Genomic DNA, 23,911 nt, shown 5'->3' with positions numbered 1-23,911 from the left:
AAATGCGTCAACGATCTGGTAACATTTGTAAAGCCCTTTATGAATCTTCAGTAATATATTGAGACTCCAAGGAATCATCGTATTTCTTTCACCGATTCAGGCATGGAAATTTCACATATAGCTTTAACTGATCTTGGGGTACGTCTTAATCCCACCCTTACTTATTATTGACCAAGGTATGTCACCTCTTCCAACACAAAATTACACTTTTCTGTACTCAAACATTAAATTCACTGCCCTCAATCACAGGAATACTTCTCTCAAGCATTGTATGTGCTAATCCAAATCACTCACACAGACAATTATATCAAGATACACCATATCCAAAACATAGCATGCGTGTTCTTTAATCTGAAAGGCATCCTCCTGTACTGATAATGACCCCATGGAGAAGAAAATGCCATTTCTGGTCAATGCTCCACAGCCACTTCTAGCTGATGGTAGCTCTCTGTAAGTCCATCATTGAAAAATACTTGCACTAGCCCAAATAGTCTATGGTTTCTGTAATGTTCAACAAATGGTAGGCACCCATTATAGTCTTAGCATTCAGTGTCAACAACAGCAACAAAACTTATACTTCTGCGATCCATCCAATAACTTCTTGGACACGAAGACAATTCCAGCCCCCCATGGGCTATTACTCTCCTCAATAATGCCATCCTTCAGCTACTTATCAATAAATTCTTCCAGAATCAGCTGCAAAAATCTTTTGTGTTCTTTATGGTTTGAGGTAAATTGGTGATTAATTTCCTGTTGGTACACGGTGCTGCATAACACATGTATCTGGCAACGGCCCTTTTGGAGAAAACCGAATCCAACTGTAACTCTTCCATCCACCCCCTATCACTTCCATTTAGGTGCTTTACCTACCCTGTAGGATATCCACATTAGTGACCAATAACCTCTTTGTTAACTATAAATTCTTGGTTCTGAAATTATGTACAAATACAGTTATCATTTTCTCACCATTTATCACTCAGTTGTACAACACTTCTCTTCATTAAGAAACCTGCCTGATCCAATATTTCATTTACTTCGAACAGTTCCACCACACACAAAATTCCTAGCAGTAACAACATCAACTCAAAGTGAATTTCGAGTGTCCTTAGGACACAACTGTGTGAATAGAGTCTCAGTGTGACTGTTCACAATATAACAGTTTGTCATTTGCAATATATTCACCTCACATCACTACACTGGCAGCAGTTTTACCTAATTGAAACATTTTGCTGTCAAGCTCCATCATGTGCTGCTGAAAGTCACTTTTTGTCATAATGCTGATACACGAAATCCAACCACAGAGTCATGTCATAGCCCTCACTCCCATGTATCGCAGTCTCTACAGATAGTTTGAATTGAACCATAACAAGCAGAACTCTACACCCACTGATCCCCAGTGATGTGACTTCTTTATCCCACACTTTATGTACTCTATACTATTGTAGGTTCCATTGATTATGTTCCACTAGATTCCAGCTGGCACCTGACACACCTGCCACTGTGCCAACGATATCCTGCACTTCCTCTTTCCTACTATTCTCCTACTGCACCATCTGTCTCTGCATATGCCTTTGCACCATCTAATCTTACTGAGAATGACTGTAGGTGGACCTTGGTTTTTCTTTGGCATTTAATATCTGGTTCTTTCCTGGTCCCTTATCTCTGAAACTACTATGACCTCTGTCTCTACTCCCATTGTCCTAAGGCTGGCAACATTGCCACCTGATATGCCCTCTTTGTCCCCACCCATAACAACTCATGCTGGTTGAAAACACAGTCCATCTAACCTGCATTCCAGATGACATGTTAATTTCTTCACATTGTATTGCTAATCTGACAGCTGCATGCAAATCAGATGAACCCAATGTCCGTATTCTTCTTCATGTCTCCGAGGGTAATCCTCTTAACAACACAACAAGGCCCTGTACTCAGCCTCCTATAAAAACATCTCATTCACCATAGCACTCTGTCCGAACTAGTAAGTACACCGATTGACATGTTCTCTAAAATGTCTGGCCCTATTATGCTTCATACACTTCTAGACTCCCCCCTTCTTCAACTCCTCAAATGTGTTTGCCCACCTGAAAGCTTCCGTATACCCAGCGAAAGTTTTTGCTTCTCCTGTTAATCTCAACTACACTGCCAAATTCTTAAGAACTTCCAGAAATGCTTGCACATTCTCAGTTTCTTTACCTGAGAAAGGAGGAACTGAACTTGCGGCTGACTAACCTATACCTCATTGTGGTGATTGCGACTCCACTAGACCACTTAATTCTTATAGGTAGCTGTTAACTGTGCTAAAAATGCGAACTATCTCTGTTTCTGACACACCTTATATGTCCAATTCAGCAGAAGCCTGGTCCTTCCCAACACTCATTTTGAAACACCAATAATCGCAAGACTAGCATAATAAAGTATATTAACCTGGTTCTTACAACTAATCAGGAACCATTTTGTTTCTCAGCACTGCCTGTTTACATGTGAAACATACCACTAATATTGATTCTGCACACAGTGCTGAATGACTTATGTCACACTGGTTACATCTAACAGGTACTAGCCTAGCATGACCCCCCGTTACTACATCTGATACGTAACATCTTGTTTACTTGGAACAAGATTCACCTAGCAAAAAGCACGGCAGTCAAGCTCCTTTTCCATGACTAAAACACTCAACACCAAATTAACCGACCACTGTACTGCAGGCTGTAAGCTCAGACGCTGCTCGAAAAAAGTGACATCAGTATTCTGACACAGTAAAGAAGTCTGAAATCAGAGGGATTTTTTATGCTTTTCAAATTCCTTTATTACTGCTTCTGTTCCCCAGAGGTACTGAAATATGCTTAAGTCAAACCACTCTTCACGAAGGGATCAAGAGAGATCATGGGAAATTATCGTCTTATCTCTATTCTCCCATTCCTATCAAAAATATTGGAAAAACTTGCTGTTGCACAAATCCAAAACTTCACTGCAAAATATTCTGTTACGGTTTGGTTTTCAGCAGGGGACAAACACCATAGATGCAGTAAACAGTTTCATTGAGAAAATAAGTACATCATTAGACAAGAGAAGTAAGGTGGCAGGAATTTTCTGCGACCTCACAAAGGTGTTTGATTCTGTAAACCATGCATTGCTTGTTTACAAACTTGAAAAGTACGGCATTATTGGTAGTGCCTTACAATGGCTTAAATCCTGCCTATCCAACAGAAAGCAAAGAGATAGCATCTCTTCGAATGGAGTGTATTATTTTTCTGACTGGAAACAAAATATCTCAGGGTGTTCCACAAGGCTCCATAGTAGGCCCAGTCCTATTTCTTTTCTATGTTAATGACTTACCATTAAATATCAGTTCCCCATCAGTTCTGTTCACAGGTGATACTTCTGTTTAGTTGAAGATCATGATTCAGAAAAAAATTCCAAATCTGTAATCAGTACCTTACAAACTTGGTTTCGGCTAAATGGATTGAATCTAAACATATCTAAGACTCGTGTAATGTAGTTCAAAACCAAACAGTCAAAATGTGAGCAGATTAAGATTGTACACAACAATCAAGATATAGAAGAACTGACTCAGTCAAACTCTTAGGCCAGACACACATTGAATACCTGGCAAACAAACTGAGCAGCTTTGCATTTGCAATGCAAATATTATCAACTGCAGCTGACATGGACACAAGAAAAGTAGCATATACAAGCTACTTCGAATCCATTATTAGGCATGGTATTGTTTTTTGGGGTGACTCACAAACATAGTTCGGATACTAAAAATATAGAAAAAAAATCATTTGAAATATGTGCACTGCAAATCACAAAGAACCATGTTGACCATTACTTAGAAAACTTAAAATATTAACTCTGCCATCCTTGTACATATATGACATTATTAAATTTTTGTACACTAGATCTGAATTATTTGAGGGAAACCATTTTGTCCATTCACATGATACCACAAACAAAGAAAATTTTATGCTCCCCACCCACCGCCTCAGACTGTATGCCCAAGGAACTCAATACATAGGAATGAAAATTTGTAATAAATTAAAAGAGAACAAGTTGATGCAGATGAATTTAGGTTTGTTTAAAAGAAAGTTATATGAGGTACTGATACTGAAGTGTTATTACTCAGTGGATGAATTCATGCAGGACAAACTAGAACTTTGAGCTGGATACAATGCATTACACATTCCAAGAAATATCCTTATAGGGTTATTATTTACTGTAGTGCTATTATTTATTAATGTAAAAATCATTGTAACTGTATTATAAATTTTTAAGATGTCTCCTGTACACAAAACAAATGGACTGCAAATGTACGTCAAGAGATGAATAAAACACAATTCACAATTATGTCAGTGACATCCTCAGACTTGGCAGCTAAGGCAGCAGCAGCCAAGGTGTAGCCGATGTCTCCAGTGCTGCCTTGCTGGTGGCAGCAGGTGACAAATCAACTGACACACTGGCGATGCACTGTGGCCAGCACACTATGTCCCAGAGCTTGGCTGGCTCCGCAGAAGCAGCTCTACATATTGTGCCTCAGGGCAAACTACTCTGATGCAGAAATTGTGGATTCCATACAGTATTCTGGATGGTGCCCAAAGTGTCACAGCCCTGAGTTGGTAGTGTTGCGACACTTATCACAATATCAATACAGAAGTGGCTAGCTATTTAGATGCTCACAGGCTTCACATGCTTGGGCTCTGCTATGCCTCGCCACACGTATACTAAATACACATGCAGTGATACCACCACAAGACAATTTCAGTACAGGAGTAGCTAGATATTTAATCACTCAAAGGCTGCACTTGCTTGTGCTCTGTTATGCCTTGTGGCATGTCTACGAAATACTTTTGTGGTTGCTGGTGTGGAAAGGCTACCCCCTTATTCCACTTAGATTGCCAACTATTTCCACACCTCACCCGGCTGGCTGCTGGCTCCTTCACAACGTGCGACAGCTGTGTTGTGTTTTGTAAGGTATAACATCCACACTTGTGTGCGGTTGGCTCTGGGCTCTGCTGTAATCTATTTACTTCAAATTTCTGACTAAATGTGATCGGAGAGCTACAGTCTGTTAAACATTCAAGAATGTTGGATGACAGTAACTGAATCTAAACTGCAGCACTGTGTAGTTGCAAGTCTTGGTTGCTCTTATGCTGACTGGTACTTAAGTAGTAAGTGTTGAACTCTGTAACATTCTGGACATGTCTGTGTGCATAGCGGTCACACAGTTTTGGGTGCAATTAACAGAAAGAAACAAAAATCTCCTTGAACTAACTCACTGTCCATCTCAGCAACATGCTAGTACTGGTATTGCTTTCTATCACTGATCACATTATTTTCACTTTTACGAACGTTTTGAACACACACTACACAGCTAATCAATTAGACAATGTCAATTAAGTTTATTTTTCTCCTTGCCTTACTTATAGGGTATTTTATACAGAGTATGGCCCCACTCATGAGTGTTTTAATTATGAGCAAATAAGAAATCCACCTAGTATTATTACATCATACCACAATAGGAACACATACCACACTTGGTATCCTCATTAGCGATATAAAGTGGGGCAATGCCACTCATTCATTTGCTCATGTTTAATTTAATACCTTTCAACTACAGAAAATGATACAGTAGAAGCACCAACTTGTGCAGATACTATTCTCAGGAGACAGATCAAATACTTTATCATGAAAATACCGCGGAAAATCCATTTATTTGAGACCCACACTTGTAATTCCACATTATCCCTTCTTTGAGTATTCATCTAATTGACATTATTTCAGCTCACTACAGCTAGCACACATTCCAAAAGTCATAATCTTTCCTCCCTTCCTTTTCTTTTTTATTCACTAGGGTAGCAAGTGATAAACTTGAATCATTAACATTCAATTGCAGTATTATTCACTTAACCACTTACAAATATGTATTTTTATGCATGTATGTACATACATGTGCTTCACTATTTTCTGTACCCTTTGACAACCATTTAAATCATTTACATAAAGATTTCGCTTATCGTGTAATTTCCAAATAATTCCAACTATTGGAATGTCCTCTGTACATTAAAGACAATGCTGACTTCTGATAATTAACACTAATGAACCTAAAACTTCTTACTACCTACTATTTACAACCATGTAAGTTAAGTCAATCATCTAGCAATATTATTTTATCAGATTATTACAAATTAAGATTTGCATCAATAGATTTTCTTTTCTGGTTTCTGTTTCTACTCCGCAGTTCCACTCTACAGAGTAGAGGATAATTTATTTTCAGTGGTTACAAAATTCACATTTGTTGCCATATAGTGAAACCTCACTTAATGAGCACCTCCCATATTGCGCAGTTCGCATAACAAGCAAAACAAATTGTAAAAAAATTACTTGCTTAATGAACAACATTTCACTTAATGAGTGATGACGATTCAGCATGATGTTACCAGCCGTTCACGTGTGGCAGGGGAAATGTTCAACAAAATGAACAGTTTTCTGTGTCGGTAGCAGTGTATGAACAATGTCTTTGATATGTAAAGCAGTCTGGGTTTAGCGCTCTTTCTGCTGCCCTCTTAGTGCAGCTTGTGATCACACATTTTTTCTAAACTTGTTTTCACACAGTGTTTATAAGTGTGCAAATTTTAATAAGCTTTGTAGAAACAGCCATAAAGATAAAGCTGCAAGGAGACAAACATAAGACAACGAAAATGACCTTAGAAAAGACACATAAAGTCACTGAAAGATGTGAACATAGTGTGAGTGTTGCTGATTAAGCACACACATACAATCAATCTACATCAACTATTTGCACTACCCTCAATAACAAGGACAAGATTAAGGAGACAGACGTTTCAAAGGGAGCACCATGGCTATCTAAATAATGGTTTTATATTCTGGACAATGTTCAAAGGTTGCTCCTTATATTGTTAAAAGAAAATCAATTGCAAGGTGACACTATTAATGAGAATGTCATTTATAAGAAGGCGAGAATGATTATTGCCAACCTTGTTAAGAAGATGCCAGGATCATCAGTGGCCGAAGATATGTTTAATGGAACCTGTGGGTGGTTTGAGAAGTTTAAGAGAAGAACCGGCATCCACAGCGTTGTGAGACACAATGTAGCAGCCAGCCCCAACACAAAGGCAGCAGAGAACTTCGTCAACAAACCTCAAGATGCTCAAAGATTCTGAAGGTTATGTACCGTATCAGATTTTTAATTGTGAAGAGGCATGTATTCCAGAAAAAGATGCTGAAGTGCACCTTTATAACAGCGGAGGAGAATGCACTGCCCGGTCACAAATCAATGAAAGATAATCTCACACTGCTATTCTGTACCAATGCAAGCAGTGATTTGAAAATTAAATTCCTGCTTGTATACCATTCAGGAACTCCATGAGTCTTCAGGAAGTGTAACGTCCAAAAGTGCAAGTTAAATGTGATGTGTATGTCCAACAACAAGGCTTGGGTGACCTTTCACCCCCCCCCCCCCCCTTTGTGATTGGATCAATGAAGTGTTTGGTCCTACAGAGAAAAAATATTTGGTTGAGATGCATCGCCCACTCCATATCTTGCTTGTTTAGGACAATGCTCCTGCCCATTCTCCAGGCCTGCAAGACCACCGCCTTCAAGAATTTCAATGCATCAAGATCCAATCTCTGCCTACTAATATCACTGTTACTCCAGCCTGTGGACCAGCAGATTATTTATACCTTTAAGAAACTCTACGCTAAAGTACTCTTCAAGCATTGCTCCGAGTTGACTGAAGCTACCAATCTCACGCTCAGAGAGTTTTGGAAATATCACTTACACATGACTGCATCAAGATGATCAAAAGGGCATGGGAAGAGGTTACCAAGAGAACTCTCACATCTTCTTGGAAGAAGCTTTGGCTGGAGTGTGTTGCTGAATGTGACTGAGGCATTTGAGTCAGTACCTGTGGAGCATGTAGTCAATGACAGTGTGCCTTTGGCCAAGAGCTTGAGACTAGAAGTGGATAACAACGATATCAATGAGCTTGTGGAAAATCACAGCCCAGAAATGACCACCGAAGAGCTTGGGCAGCTGCAGTGTGTTTCAGAGCAGAAAGCTGTGGAGAGGAGTTCTTCAGAGGAGGAAGAAGAGGCAGTGACAACAAAGCAGCAATCTTATGGTGCAGTAAGATAAATGCAGAAAGCATTGGAATCAGTTGCATCATACATTGAAAATCATCACCCCAATAAAGCAGTGGCCAAACATGCTACAAATTTATTTGACAATAGTGCTTTGTTACGTTTTTACCAAGTGTTGAAGCATCAACAGAAACAAATGTCTATAAATAGCTTCCTAGTAAAAAAAGGATTAGTTATGTATTGCGAATAATAAAGTACACAATACTGTATGTATAATCTTCTTTGAATAAATGGAATGAATAAGACTAAACTTTTAGCATTTTTCTGCATGTAATGCATTATCGTATTTTATATTAATTTATATGGGATAAAAATGAGTGTTTTGTACTATGAGTGAGATTCTGGAATGAACTATGCTCAATATATGAGGTTCCACTGTATTTTCATTATATTGTTTCCTCTCTTAACACATAGCATCAGCACAGTTAGTTATGGTGTTACCAGTTTCAGTACAAAATATTAAGTAACACTCGTAAGTACCTTCACATACTGCATCTTTTTGTATGAGGTCACATCTGCTTTAAAAGGAAATTATCATATGACTCACCAGGTTAGAGTTCACTAGTCACATTACTGCCCCTAGAGGTAGCTTATTATTTTTTGATTGCAAGTTGGAAAGATTATTTTGCTTCACATCATACCATAAGAACACTTATTTTATCACGGCTATAAATAGTCAGTACTTTAAGGTTCTACATCCAAATCTACTAGCCATGGCACATATTTTGTGTCAACAGTTAGTAGTTGTGCTTCCACTTCCTTGAGTAATCATCACAATACTGTTTACCAAACCAGATTTCCGAGGACACTATTATTTATTTGTCAGTTAAAGCAGATAAATATTTAATTTCATATGAGAAAGCAACTACTTTATTAACTACATACCTCACAAAACCTTACAAACTTGTTTACTTATCTATCACTAAAATACAATGCCTTACATAAGATAGATTTATTTGTTCCTTCGTATTCCCAGAGTTCAAACCAGACTGTACTTAATTACGTATTATGGCCATGTCATCCAACTACAAAATGCTACAGCTGTCAAATTACATTTCTTCACACACCATAACAGAGCATTTCTACTGACCTCAGCAACTAGTCATCGTAGTGTGAAACAATTTATCCCATATAAATTAATGTAAAATATGATAATGTCTTCCAGGCAGAAAAGTGCTAAAAGTTTAATCTTATTCATGCCATTTATTCAAAGAAAATTATACATACAGTATTATGTACTTTATTATTCACAATACATAACTAATTCTTTTTTACTAGGAAGCTATCTACAGTCACTTGTTTCCATCAACACTTCAACACTTAGTGAAAAAGCAACACAGTACTATTGTCAAATAAATTTGGTGTGGGTGTAGCCACCAGAAAGAAGATTGCTGCTTTGCTGTTATCGCCTCTTCCGCCTCCTCTCCACGACTTCCTGCTCTGAAGCACTGCAATTCCACTAGCTCTTCAGTGGTCATTTCTTGGCTGTGATTTTCCACAAGCTAATTGATACCATTGTTATCCACTTCTAATCATGGACAGAATAACAGCATTCACAGGGAAATGCTGAACTACAGCCGCTCATATGTAAGATAGGACTTCACCTATCCCATAAAAGCAGAGTACTGGCATTTTGCTTTGCTTTTATTTTATTTACTTCTGTTATTAAGATCCTTAGTGGTACCCAGTTGTACAACTAATCACCAGTTTACCATGTAAAGAAATGTGGTTAGTAAGCCTTTTGTCCTCCATCCACCTAGAACAATTACTTGTAGATGCTAGTCAAAGTATAATTTAATATCCCTGTGGGAAGACTGTCCTTTGATCATCTTGCTTGTTGGATACACTAAATGGTAACATCCTCGTGGGGAATTCTTACTATTTGGAAAGGACCAGTGTACATTTGCTGTGACTCCTTTTTTTTTCTTTATTACTAATGGGGGTTTGTAATGATTTGCCAACTGAATCATTTTGTGTTCTTCCTAACTTTCTGTCATAGTATGCTTTTCTCTACTTTGCACTCTCAGTAATTGAGGTTAACAGCTGTTTTACCTTTTCTTCCCAGGTAATCTCCAGCTAAGGCAAATGTGGTATTGGACCCAACCATTCATTCCTTTCATTTTTCCTACCTATTAAATCAGCTGGGGTGTATGGTATAGAATATAAGGAAGGATTATTTACTATTTGCTCAAGTACTTCCACAAATTCTATGCATTTGACTTGTTTACTAGCTGCATATGTTCTCATAAATTTATTGAACTCACAAAAAACCTTTCTATGGAATTTGCTTGAAGATCAAATTTCAACATTAATATTTGTTGATCTTGCAGAAATCCTCTCCACTTTTCACGTGTAAAATTTGATGAGCTGTCCTAGAATATTGCAATGAGCTTACCCATCATGGGACTATGGCCATTCACAATGCATTTAATTATTCAGTTAGCAACGGTGGATTTCACTGTGTATAATTTAACATATTTAGAAGAGATATCATACATGCATATTATATATTTGACTCCTCCACGAGTAGAGGGTAACTCATCCTGCCAGGGCAATACGGATAACATTTACAGGTTCTGCAGGAATGATTGGATGTATTTTCGTTTTACAACACTGATTTGACTGTTTCAGCTTGTCAGCATGGTGTAACATATTTGGAAAATAGCAGTGCAGGTGAAGTTTCTTACAAATTTTCTTTGCCTCATAGTGATACCACGCATATTGTGTATGTAAAATCAGACCATTCTCAGATGCAGTAGTAGTAGTAGTAGTAGTAGTAGTAGTAGTCGTTTTAGTCTTCTTTTTTGCGTGAGTGGTAACTTTACCCTTTTCCACTTGGGATCAATATCTTTCAATTCTTTCATATTTTTGTACATATCCAAAAAGCACTGTCTGTAGTTAATGTCCTTCATTAACATAATTTTTAATTCAGAGATTTGTTCTACAAGGTCCTCGAATTCTGGCAGATCTTGCAGAAGTCATGACAAACCATTGGCTATAACCCTGCCTGTCCCTTTCACATATACAGTATAGTTTCAAAACCATATGCCTGCAGAACTTAGTCCAGTGTGCCACACGATTACACAACAATTCGCAGGACAACAAGAAACTTACAACTTGGTGACTGCAATAGATGTTCACGTGTAACTAAACATATAATAGATCTAAAAACAAAGATGATGTGACTTACCAAACGAAAGCGCTGGCACATCGATAGACACACAAACAAACACAAACATACACACAAAATTCAATATAATAGTTTAAAGTTTTTAATGCCCACATTCCGGCCAATGTTTCTAATTCTGTAACCAAATACCCACATTAACATTTTGATAAAGTCTGACTGGCAAAACTGATTACCCACGTCTCAATTTCGCCTCCCTCATCAGACATTGGAATAGGCATGCCTGCCGTACCAAAACTGAGTTGTCAAAGGCAGTAAAAATGTACTCTCCCAAAATGTGTTGAATATTTTGTAGCTTCAAAATCTGCTTGACACTGATTTTTCCAAGACCACTGCACATTTTTCTTTGACAAACTCAACAAGCCTATACTATTTAACAGTTTATGAGAGATGGAACAAATAAAGAACGAGCTTATACCACAAAATCTTTTAACTGTCTTCTGGTTCTGAGAACTGGAAATTTTCTATAGCACTCATTTTGTCAGGATCCATTGTGTATCCTACAAATTAATTTCATCCCCAAAAATTTAGATTTTGACAGATTGGCAGTGGCACCTGCAGACAAAAATTTCTGCAGATGCTCGTTCCAACAGTTCTAGATATTCTTCCCATTGGCAGTGACTATGAAAATGTCATCAACATCCAGCGTAATTTTATCTAATAAATTTGATCCAACCACAGCATCAAATGCAACAATGAAAATTTTGGAACTGATATTTAGGCTGACAGGTAATGTGTAATACTGGTAAGATCTCCCCGCAAATATACAGGCTGTATGTTTTCTGCATTCCTCAGAAAGTTGTATCTGCCAGAACAATGCCCCAAGATCGATACTGGACACATCTCCACAGGTACAATAATTTTATTGACTGCATTATCATCCAACACTAGATGTACCTCCCCATCAAGTCTCATCACTAACGTCTCCTAAGTTGTCAGGGAATTTATTCCTAAGTTGTTGGGGAATTTATCAAGATTACTATAGGAAAATGAGTTTGGTATTCATGTCGCATCCCAGGACATGAAATGCTGACAACATATCAGCTATGGAGACTTTCATAGTTAGCAGCTTTTTCATTGCCGAGAAAGTTTCCCATTACCACCACATATGATACCCATTCAGCCCTTTCTTTGATGTTCATCTTTGTGATAAGTTCTCAAATCTGGGACCTGTTAAACACTACTGCCTTGATCTTCTCAAGGGAAAAAGCAGGCAGAGCAATGACTATATGTTGAAAGCACTCACATTTTCTATCTAACACTTTAACAAACTGTTTAATCAAACAAACTATTTAACCAAACCTAGTTTGATATGGAGTGTAGAGAAAATTATTTTTTCTCCACTGATAATTGGACTATCAATAACATTTGGTACACCAGCTTTCATAGTTTCACATACAGTCAACTCCTGTTTCCAGTCCCTATCTTATGCCTGACTGTCCCATATGTAAAGAAAGTAGGGATGCTTTGTTAATCTTCTCTGTAGGCCTAGCAGCAAAGTAACTATTTTGAGGTCCAAGCAAATTGTCCAGTTGTGCTCTTGGTATTTCAGTGTCATTATGCTCCTCTCGTAAATACACAAAATGACTAACTGGAACAGGTGCATAGATACTGCTGTTATGCAGTCGGACACAGTGCAGACTGCATTTTGAAATGTCTGCAAATATATGTCAGTCATCTGTATTGTAAAGTAAAATCCCTAATTCCTGGAGAAGACCAGAGGCATTACGGTAATAAACAAACTTATTTCCCACTGTAAAATATGAAAGACAGACCTCTGCTCACTTTCAGTAACATAACATTTTTACAGTATCACTCAGTACACATTTTTCTTGCAACCTAAGGGCTAACACTTAACCTGCAAATTTGTAGAGAAACAAATCATGCACAATGCCATTCAGCTCAAGACTGGTTACACCTGATGAGAAGCTGAGAACTGTAACAGATTAGAGGAATACACATCAAACTCATTTTTTTCACCTTTCCCTGGTTTTCGCCACTGCCCAAATTTGTGGATGTGGTTGTTCACCAGAGTGTACAGTAGGTCTGATTGCTGAGGGGATATTAGGATCTGATATTTCATTTCTGTTTTTCATACAAATTCCCTTTCCATTCATGATTTTAAAAAAAACGGCAGTCAGTCGACTGATCCACTGGTTCTCGCCGGGACATGGAGATTCTGAAAGGTAAACCCATACACTTTCCTTTTGACCAATCATGCAGCATTTCCTCACAGTTGTGGCGTACAGTATGAGGGAATCGTCCTTCGTCTTGTTCACCAAGAGGAAGTCCTGAGAATGCTTTATGAGTTTAAACTGTGTAGTATCCACAAATGTAACAGGAACTGTCTGGATGATTGTTACTTTACATCTCTTTGTAGCCTTGATGAAATGACATCAGATCTGAAACAAAAAAAGAGATACAATATCACAACCCTGTCAATAACCAAAATACAAGTAATTAATCTAACCACAAAAGTCTGGAATGGAAAAGTCCAAACTGCATAAAAACCAAAGCACGGAGAGAAAAGCTGATATCAAATCAGCAGATCAAAAACATTAAGAACCGGTAAAAAAATCTCATGACAAATAAATTTTGAAGAAATTTGTTGAGCAGTGTTATTCTACATTTACAGTGCTGTTCTCAGTTGCCAGTAATACCCTTTATATGTGATATGAGCAGTGAGAAAAGACTATGTCGTAATTGTTCATTACAGTTGTCTTACGATAAAATTAGCTTTGAATTAACAGGATTGGCTAAACAAAAATGCATGACTGTGAAATTTAAAACTGTATGTGCACCAATTTCTGTTTGCACTAGCGAATCAGACTTCATCAGTATAAAACAAGCAGGTTCTCTGTAATGTATGAAAGTACTAATTATCTCAATGAAATGGCCAAAAGGACAGCTTAACATATAGGACCCAAGCCAGCTAATTCTAATTACAAGAACTGACTGCTTGTTCCATAAGGCAAGGAATTAAAATGTAATATTGTCATTAAAGTAAAAAGAGCATAATACAATACATTCCTTTTATCGTAACTTATTATTCACTAAATATAATATTGTACTTTCACCAAACCAAAAACAAGTATTATGCATGAATGTGTGAAACATGTGACAGATCCACATCCATGACAATTTCCTCACTACTGCTGCACAAAATGAATAACATATCTAACCTAAGGCAGGGGAACAAAAAAAGGTCATGGTGATACATTGATCTGTAGCTTAGCATGAGGTGTCTGTCAGGTTGGAAGGAAACAGTTTGGATGAGAGTTGGCAAAGGCAATGAATGTGATGATGATAAGACCTGGTTGTGGCGACAAGACGGATCTGTACCTTAGCCTATTTTTTAAAAAAAACCAATAACCTCCTGTTTAGTTGTCATATTGTTTACAGCATTTGTCACGTTTTTTATGTCACTGCTGAATGTCGACAACTCATATCCAACATCCTTCTGTATCCAGAATTAAGTCTGCTTTATTATGATACAAGTCAAAATAGTGTGAAAGTTCTTTTCTCCTGATAACTGTATTATTTCCCATTCAATATAGAATCACTGTATTTTCAAATTAAGTTATATAGGCTAAGAAAGAAAAGAAAAATATCACTGATTCCTTTCAACTTCTGCAGTCTGGACTTTTGTCATGGTCTCTGGAACATTCAGGTTACTACGGAAGTGCAGATTTAAGCTAAAAGAAATCATGTTTGACTTACAAGTTTGGTAGGTTTGAGGTTTCTCCAGTCACCTGATGTGTAGAGACCCTACCCTACTACTGCTGAAAAGTCACTTCTACCTTCTCACACTGTTAACTGAGGAAAAGATTTCAGTTTACAGGAGAAGAGCACCCAAACTGTTGTTATTCTAGTAGCATCTTTGTGAAAACCAGGTGGCTCTTACATATGTGATAATGGCATAATACACCGAAAAGCAACTCAGAAAATGAATGCTACAAGAAACACAGAAATCTGTGTGCTTTTAACCATTAAATATAAAAACTGTTTTACCGTACAACACAGAAGGAACCCATTAATATTTTTAAGGTTTTATGATGAAAACTGAAGCATTTAACTGCCACAATTTTTCAACTCGCTTTTTGAATGTACAAATACACATTCTATTAGTATTAAAACTTAACTGTCTGTGAAATCTCGATGTAAATTTCATGTTTAATGTAGTTTTTAAATGACATTGTCCTTCTGTTGTGTTTCCAGTTGACATTTTCACTATTCTGTAATCTCAGTGATTATTTGTGTAAATTTAAAGTAGCACTACATTGCCTACATGTTTCTTAGTTCCCCATGTAAATTGTTTGTATTCTCTGTATGTGAAGTTACTATATTCATCAATGAACAATTTTGTGTACATTTTTTTAAATGATATTTGTTAAGAAAAATGACTTGTCCTATATCATGTGTACTTTGTACAATATGTGATCCACAGGATAAATAAATAAATACAAATACAATACAAATACAACCAACAGTGTTCATTTAATATTTGTGTTTTGCTACCATGTAATTAGCATAACTATCTGTAAATGCAGAAATAATTTTCGGATACCTTTTTGAACTGAGTGAGATATGCACAACAGCTGTCATGTCTCGCTATTTTATTTGCAATATGACCTGCATCTACATCTATACTCTGCAAACCACAGTGATGTGTGTGCAGAGGATATGTCCCATTGTACCAGTTATTTGGGTTTCTTCCTGTTCCATTCACATATGGAGCAGATGAAGAATGATTGTTTGAAAGCCTCTGTGCATGCAGTAATTATTCTAATCGTATCCTCATTATCCCTACATGAGCGATATGTAGGTGGTTGTAGTATATCCTTAGAGCAATCATTTAAAGCCGGTTCTTGAAACTTTGTCGGCAGACTTTCTCAGGATAGTTTACATCTGTCTTCGAGAGTCTGCCAGTTCAGTTCCTTCAGTATCTCTTTGACACTCTCCCATGGATTAAACAAACCTGTGACCATTTGTGCTGCCCTTCTTTGTATATTTTCAATATCCCCTGTTAGTCCTATCTAGTATGGGTCCCACACACTTGAGCAATATCCTAGAGCCAGTTGCAACATGAGTTCTTTTGCATTACTGGACTGATAAACAATTAATGTTCTGCGATATTCTTACATATCTGTTATGTGAACCAACCGAGATACATTAATATGATGTGAGGCAGGAGCACAGATTAATAGTTATTATTTCGATGTAAAGGTTCATAAAATTAAATGAAAACATATACACCATCATGTGCAGTTTACACTAAACTGGTTTTCTATTTCTTCAAAAGCAATATAAAAAAATTAACGAAAGTCAGGAGACAACTGTTTGTAACTGGTTAGAGTCATCTCAAAGAACTGAGCTAGATTTGCATGTAGTGGTTGATTCCTTATTTATGTAAGACATGTGTTAGAGCTAGATTTGCATTGGCACCTTATTCATGTGAAACTTCACTTGCAGATACACATTAGTACTGTGCCACATGCCAGCCTGCATATGGCAGGCAGAGTGTCATGCATTGTACCAATATCACTTGCCACTCTTCCTCCCTTCCATGTTCCATTCTCCTACAGTGGCTAGGAAATATTTTGAAGAAATTTCAACAAAATCTTAAGCTACAATTCAAAAATTGAAGAATAAAATGGAACACAGCCAAATACACAACTATAGATACTTGGGATGAGTGAGCAATAACTTTATGAGAAATGTCACACTGTAAAGAAAGGAGAAAGAATTGAGATACAACCCACAGGACTACGAAGAAATGCTACAATCTCTATATATATATAAATAAATGTAGCATCTTTGCTGTATCACCATACCACACAGTGCATCAAGTAATAGTCTTTCTTTATTTTATGATCACCATGATAATCATTAGAATTTCAAGAGATACAATGAAAATAAACCATTTGTCCAGTAAAAGTCATTGTACAGAAAAAGTGTCTTTTAATGTCGCTTGAAATCATATTATTTGTCATACAGGCAAAAATGAAACTGCCAATGGTTGCAAAAATTCTCAATACGGTAAGCAAGCTTTCTCAATGAATTTAACTGATGAAATTCTCTCAAGTTATCAACTATTTCAAGCAGCTGTCTGATGATTTTTTTTCATCATGATGAATTTTACTGGATGTATCTGAACTGCTGTACATCAATTCATTAAGATGTTTCAGCTGTTGCTTCTATGGTATTTAAGTTGTGAAATATTAATTTGTTTCAAATGAAAAGTATTTACAGTAGTGTAATTGGTTTAAGCAGCATTACTCAGCTAAGAATAACAGTTAAGCTAAGTAATTATTACAGTGGCAAGAATTGTATTGTAGAAGAGATGACAACCACTAACAATATGAAAAAGAAGATAAAAAGAAAGAAGATTACAGTTAAATGTCTCATCAGTGACAAGGATATTAGAAAATTAGCAAAAGCTTGGACTGTGGAAGGAAACAGCCACGTCATTTTCAAAGAAACTATCCCCACATTTCCCTTCAGTGATTTAGGAAAATCACAGCAAAAATTTACATCTTTATACAGTCGTGGGACAAGTTTTTCATCTTCCAGCTTGCCAAATGTGAGCCCAGAGTCTTAAGCCCACTTAACTATTCCCCAGTACATATGGGAGGGATGTAGGCCAAAAGATAGGTATATAAACATAGCAATGATTACTGTGGCTTCAGTAAAGGGCGTAACTGTGTATGGTAGTCAGACTGTGCTAATTAAACTCCTGTTAATTGTGTTTCTCTCCTGCTCAAAGCCTGTTCTATATGATGAGCAATTCTTTTGCCGAACACAGATCTTCACTTATATTCCATCCAAATTATCTCAAAAAAATGTGGTATAATGATGTTAAAAAAAGGAGTTAAGTACCTGGAACACATTTACAATAATCTATAGTACATATCTGTTGAATGTAGTCCTGCCAGAACACACAATGAAATTAAACTTACCAAAAAGTATGATGTATACAAGAATCAGTAAACCTCCAGTTCATTAAAGAACTGCACTCCCATGTATAAACAGCTTCTAACTTCTTATTCCTCTACAAGTGAGTTAATTTATGGTATTAAGCTTGTAAGTTGGAAAAATTTTAGAAAAGATTTGAAATTAAGTGTATAAAGTTTATTGCAAGTTGCCTAGTGCTCTCATTCTCATATACTGGATGAATACTGTCTGGGCGTTTGTGCGGCCTCAAGACTTATACTCAATTTCTAACTGTGGTAGGCCTACTTGTCGTTGTGTATTAAACCCTTGATATACGATTACACCTCTTAATTAGCACATTATGACAGCATTTTACATTATAAAATTCAGTCAATAATCACATGAAATATTGAAAATAAAATTTTGTTGCTCCTGGAAGTCATTAGATAGGCAACCTACAAACAGAACTAGGTTCTAGGAACTGGGCTACCCATTTACTAATACAGATAATCATCCAGTAATGTTTATGCTTCCTTGTTGATTTTTATTTTATGGGCATAAGGCCATGCCCCAAGGCATATTTCTCTGCCTAACTTTTCATCTTCCAATGCCAGAGATGCCATCAAATGCCATAACAGCAAGCCAACAAAACAAAAATAATCAAGGATGCAAATACTGACCATGAAAGCCAGCATCATTATGATCAGTGGCTATATTTGTTGCATAGTGGATGCATTCCTGTATGAAATACAGAACTGTTCAGTCATGAGTGTTAATGGGAAAAAGAGCTGTGGGGGCAGGGATATGCGGGAGGGGTGTGGTTGAACTTTGACATCACTGAGTACCACTCTTGTAAATGACTCTGCAGTCTGTTGGATGGTTTGGAAAGATTGTAGTATGGGAAGTGTAAGTGTTGTACAGCATTACTGTTGCCCAGAGTAGTTCTAATTAACACTCATGGGAAGGGAGCAAAAAATGTGTGTTCTCTTCGAAATTTTATAATCGGAATTTAAATATGGAACCAAAAAAACTAAAAAAAAAAAAAAAATAGGTGTAGGTCTCGCCTTATTGGCCGGGCTGCTACCCAGCTCCCACTCACCGGCGCTGTCCCACTACTGCCCACCACGGGGACTTTAGGCTGCTGAGTTTCCCCCCTGGCCCGGTACGCCCCTCCTTAGCCAACCTGGTGACCCAAGATTCCTCAAGGGTCACCATATTGATGGCAGGCTTAGTGCGGACGCCGGATCGACATGGGAAACTGAGCACCAGGGCTCCCGGCCTCAGACCATCCACAACACCTGGCTTCCAAGTAGCTGGATTACAGGAGCACGCCGCCGCTCCCAGCCGAAAGCCATGTGTATCACTTCGGTACTTCGCTCTCCCGAGATTTTTCTCAATTCATTAACCCGTTATTTTATTACTATACCTAAGGGCTACATACGAATGGTATTTGAAAGAGATTAGTTTACAAGTAGTCGTACCAACAAAACCATTGCTAATGCGGAATACGTTCTCGTGTATTTTGTTCATTCTTCCGCTAACAGATGGCTCTGCAGCTGAGAATCGACGCGTCACGGAGCTTGCATTGCGCAAACTCGTACGACCGTACGTATCTCGCAGCGCTGCTGCACGCAATACCCCACGCGCCGCCACTGGTTGCTGATGATGTATTGCCAGCACCGCAGCAGGCACTATATATTCGATTTATAACAGTTTTATTTCTTTCTTGACTAACAACAACAATGACACGAGGGAACGGACAAAAAAGTAAAGTATTGGTGGACAAGCCCAAACCTATTTAGATACGTACGATGATAACAGGTATTCCAGCAGGTTATCGGGCGAAATATCTGAAGAGGAAACAATAATGTACCAGATGCCAGGGAATAATCTGAAAGATTACTTTACCTAATGGTTGACTTTTTCCTTTTGACAATACTTTTGCTGCTCTTGCCGCTTATAACTAGCAGTATAAAAGCGGTACAGCATTAAGCCTTACGAATAATTTAATTTTGATACGCTGTAATGTCTTTTCGTAAATAACGGCTCTTCGTTTTTGCTGTACTCTTTGTGTGAACATTCATAAGTGCTACATTAATCTTACAGCTGGGCAAGTAAATGTTTAAATATAAAGTTTGAAGTGAAGTGCAGAGTGTACGATTTTCATTTCAACTGTTACAGTCTGTCCATTGTGCATATTCATGCTCAGCGGTACCCTCAGTGCATTTTCTGCTAAGCAATTTATTAGTGATGACCCACTAATCATAAATGTCGTACAATGTATAATAACTGGTATTTATGCGTTATGTACTAACGAAGTAACACCACAGTCTAAATGTTAGACTGTGGTAACACTTATGTTCGTATGTGATGTATCTCACCAAACTTCAATATCTACAAAGCAAGATAACGTAGACATGATTACTATACTATGTACTTTCTAACATTGTGGTTTCAAAAAATATGTGTAGCCAACAAAGTGTGCGTTTTTATTAATAAATGAAAGATAAAATTACTCAATAATGAACATAAGTTATTACAATCTGCAGTCCAAAAAATACAACAAAAACCAACCACTGAGTAGGTGTAAAACAAGAAAATTCATTTCAATTTATGTTAATTCTTGAAAGGTTTAAGAACTAGGCTTATTGTAGAGTTCTAGTTTCAGTAAAAAAGTTATTAAATTAAGTGGAAAGAATATAAATATAAAATTTCTGTTATTTATTTAGTTTTGATTTTGGCACATTTTAATGATATAATTAAGGAATTATTTTCCTGTCCATCGGAAAGAAGGGACACTGTTTAACGATGTAAGTTGTACATTATACTGCGCTGAAGAAAATTCTACCCGTAAGCGCCACGAAAGACGCTGAAAACTGAAACATGTTAAAAAATTTTATGTAGGGCCTACCGTATGCAACTGAAACGAAAAACCACTAATCTGCGTGTAATACGGAAGCATCAGCGTATGCAATGGGACGTTTGCCCCTCCTGCACTCTGAGTATAGACTTTTAATTTTATACAAAATTCTCTAGAGTTTCTATCAATAATATTGTCTGTGGATCTATTAAACTGCAGAGTCAGAAGTACCGACGGCAAATACTGTGGCTTTAGCAATGCCCACCTGTCTAGGTATTTCTTCTTTCCCCAAGCCATTGATTTCTTGGTGCCGTGGCAGTTTCGGCGGCTACTCTGCAGTCAAGACTGGCGCGAACTTTTACAGGACAATACAGAAATATTATCAGCCATTGGTTCTCTTTTCTCTTCCTCGTGCAGCCACTTTCGCTACAGGAAGTGATAAATCCAGTATCCCGAAGCGCGGATTTCAGTAAAATATGAAGCATGCAGCAGTATGTAAGTGCCTGTCATCCGTCCCCAACTTCCTCAAAAACGCACCCTCCCCACCAGTAGCAGTTGTCTGTGGACCACAAAGAACCGTGATGGCTTGCAAATTCTACATTTATTTTAACACGGCAGAGCTGTTGCAGGAAGTTCTTCAGAACACAACGGTCGGTACTTAATTTGTGTGTCCAAATGTATCAGTAGAAACATAAAACCCCAATTTATGCACTAAAGACAGTGAAATAGAGTGAAATTTCGAGGTCGAAAATATTTCCTCTCAGGAACTGTAATCTTCTCAATTCTTACCACACAGCCCCACAAGCAGCCATAGAGCAGTCCCTTTTGTATGGCTGCACAATAATGTGAGATACTGGGAAGATGAGGATTGATCTGGTTTATTCCTAGGGTGGTAAGGGTCGTTCTACCGGTCAATTTGACAGTAGTTTGGAACTTTTCTCACGTTCATCTAGTTGGCTACAGACCCTAGGATACACTTGACATAACCAAACCAAAAAATGGTTTTCCAACCATTTTGTTCAAGTTTTGTTATGCTTGTCAACATTAAAGTATAGAAAGCATGAATGGCTTAAAGAAATCCTTTAACACGATCAGGCGTGTTAAGTAAATAAAGTATTGTACACGATATATCTAATAAGCCGTTTGGTTATTTCTGTTGATATCCAACAAGATTTTATCGATTGTCCTTTTTTCTGATTCAGATTTTTAATTTTCGTGACTCATTGGATGCCCTGAATTTAATTATATGAGGATAAAATATTAGAGCGCTGAATCAAAATGGTGACAACCATATTCGCGGTAATAACATAGATCTACCATATTGGCTCCATCAAAATAATCTATCTTTAAAATACTAATTGGATAACTATCATTGTTTCAGGTGCTTCTTAGTTTAGCTCCTGGGGCATGACATGTCTGAAATTTTGAAACACCAACAGTAGTAGTACAATCATGTTACCGCCTCTTGACTGGGCTTACAGCACAAATTTCAACTCCACGTTCATTAACTCCGCATTACGTATTTTAATATACAGTCAGCTGCAACGTCACATGGTCGCTGCTCTTTGGTTACACAATCGTGTATTTTCACTGCATACACCCAACAAAGTACTTTTCCCTCCGGTCGTAAGCTGATTCCAGGTGACAGTAAACACAAGTTACACACTGCTATTATAAAACATTGTGTAAATAATACGTACCTAGCTCTTGGTTTTATAGACTGCCTCATGTTCGCATCTTGTCGGTAAACATATTTTTCAATGGTAGTGTGTATCTTTAAAAAAACTTCGTCCATTCCAATTAAATTTTGAAATGAACCTCGGTCTTTAAGGCTATATCAGGAACTCTGTTGCTTAAGGATGACAGAAGTGAATACAACGTCGATAATATGGATACTCTGCATTCTGAAAATAGTCAGACACTATAACGGTACTTTATATTCTACTTAAAACCGAAAATGTGATGGAAATTCAATGGAGTTAACGAATAACCTCTATACGTACCTCAGTTCGTTGCACAGCATACGGAGTGTCTATCACCAATTTGCTGTTCAAGCCATCGGCGATTCCAGAAACCTCTTCGCAATTTTCTCCGTTCTTCTTCAAGGATTACTAACAGAATTAACGCAGGTATTTTACGCACTCCATTTTCGTAAACAAACTGTGAATTTGCGCGCCAAATGCAGCAGTCTATTGCCGCTGGAGCGCGCTGTGGTCGCAAATCACAATAAGCAGCACCATCCGTCAGATGTAACAGGTCGCTTGTGCAGCAGCCACAACGGACAGCACGTCTGACGTGTTTGTCGAAAAGAAACACGTCCTGTGTGAGGGTGGCTTTACTGAAGTGCAACTTAGTGTGCAGAAGTTGATGCTGAAATCTTGTTTTCACAATGCTTAAATTGCGTCCAGAATGCTATACTTGTGCAGGCAACATAACTATAAAAATCATTGACTTAGAAGTACAGACACAAATAACTGCATCAGTATAAACGACAAACCTCTGTGTATAAGCATGATTTACCTCATAGATAATTCTAAAAGTAGTAAAAATTTTGATAAAGGGCACCCACATCCTTGGGCAATGGAAAAGGGACCTCCTCTCATAGCTCTCAGGGAAAGAAAAAAATATAGTATACTCAGGTGTTTTTCTTTCAAGAAAATGATTTAAAAGTAGGTATTACGCAGGTTTTTTAACAGGATCGGAACTGGAATTTTTTTATGGCTACTTACAAGTCGCCATTCCCCTTCCAAAATATTAAAAGTACTCCATACT

The 23,911-nt window shown here is 37.5% G+C and overlaps 1 long non-coding RNA gene across 1 annotated transcript; it reads right to left on the bottom strand.

The window, feature by feature from the left end:
* Positions 1-13,438: 13,438 nt before the first annotated feature.
* Positions 13,439-23,304, bottom strand: LOC124777675. Its single transcript, XR_007015762.1, has 3 exons — positions 23,143-23,304; positions 22,840-23,043; positions 13,439-13,748 (listed from the first exon to the last, which is right to left on the bottom strand). It is a non-coding gene; the product is annotated as an uncharacterized LOC124777675 (long non-coding RNA).
* Between the last annotated feature and the right edge of the window lie 607 nt (positions 23,305-23,911).

The sequence above is a fragment of the Schistocerca piceifrons genome, chromosome 2 (genome assembly GCF_021461385.2).
Source record: "Schistocerca piceifrons isolate TAMUIC-IGC-003096 chromosome 2, iqSchPice1.1, whole genome shotgun sequence".
Taxonomy (NCBI): Eukaryota; Metazoa; Arthropoda; class Insecta; order Orthoptera; family Acrididae; genus Schistocerca; species Schistocerca piceifrons.
The sequence above is the reverse complement of the archived record's forward strand: the minus strand, read 5'-3'. Positions and strand labels throughout refer to the sequence as shown.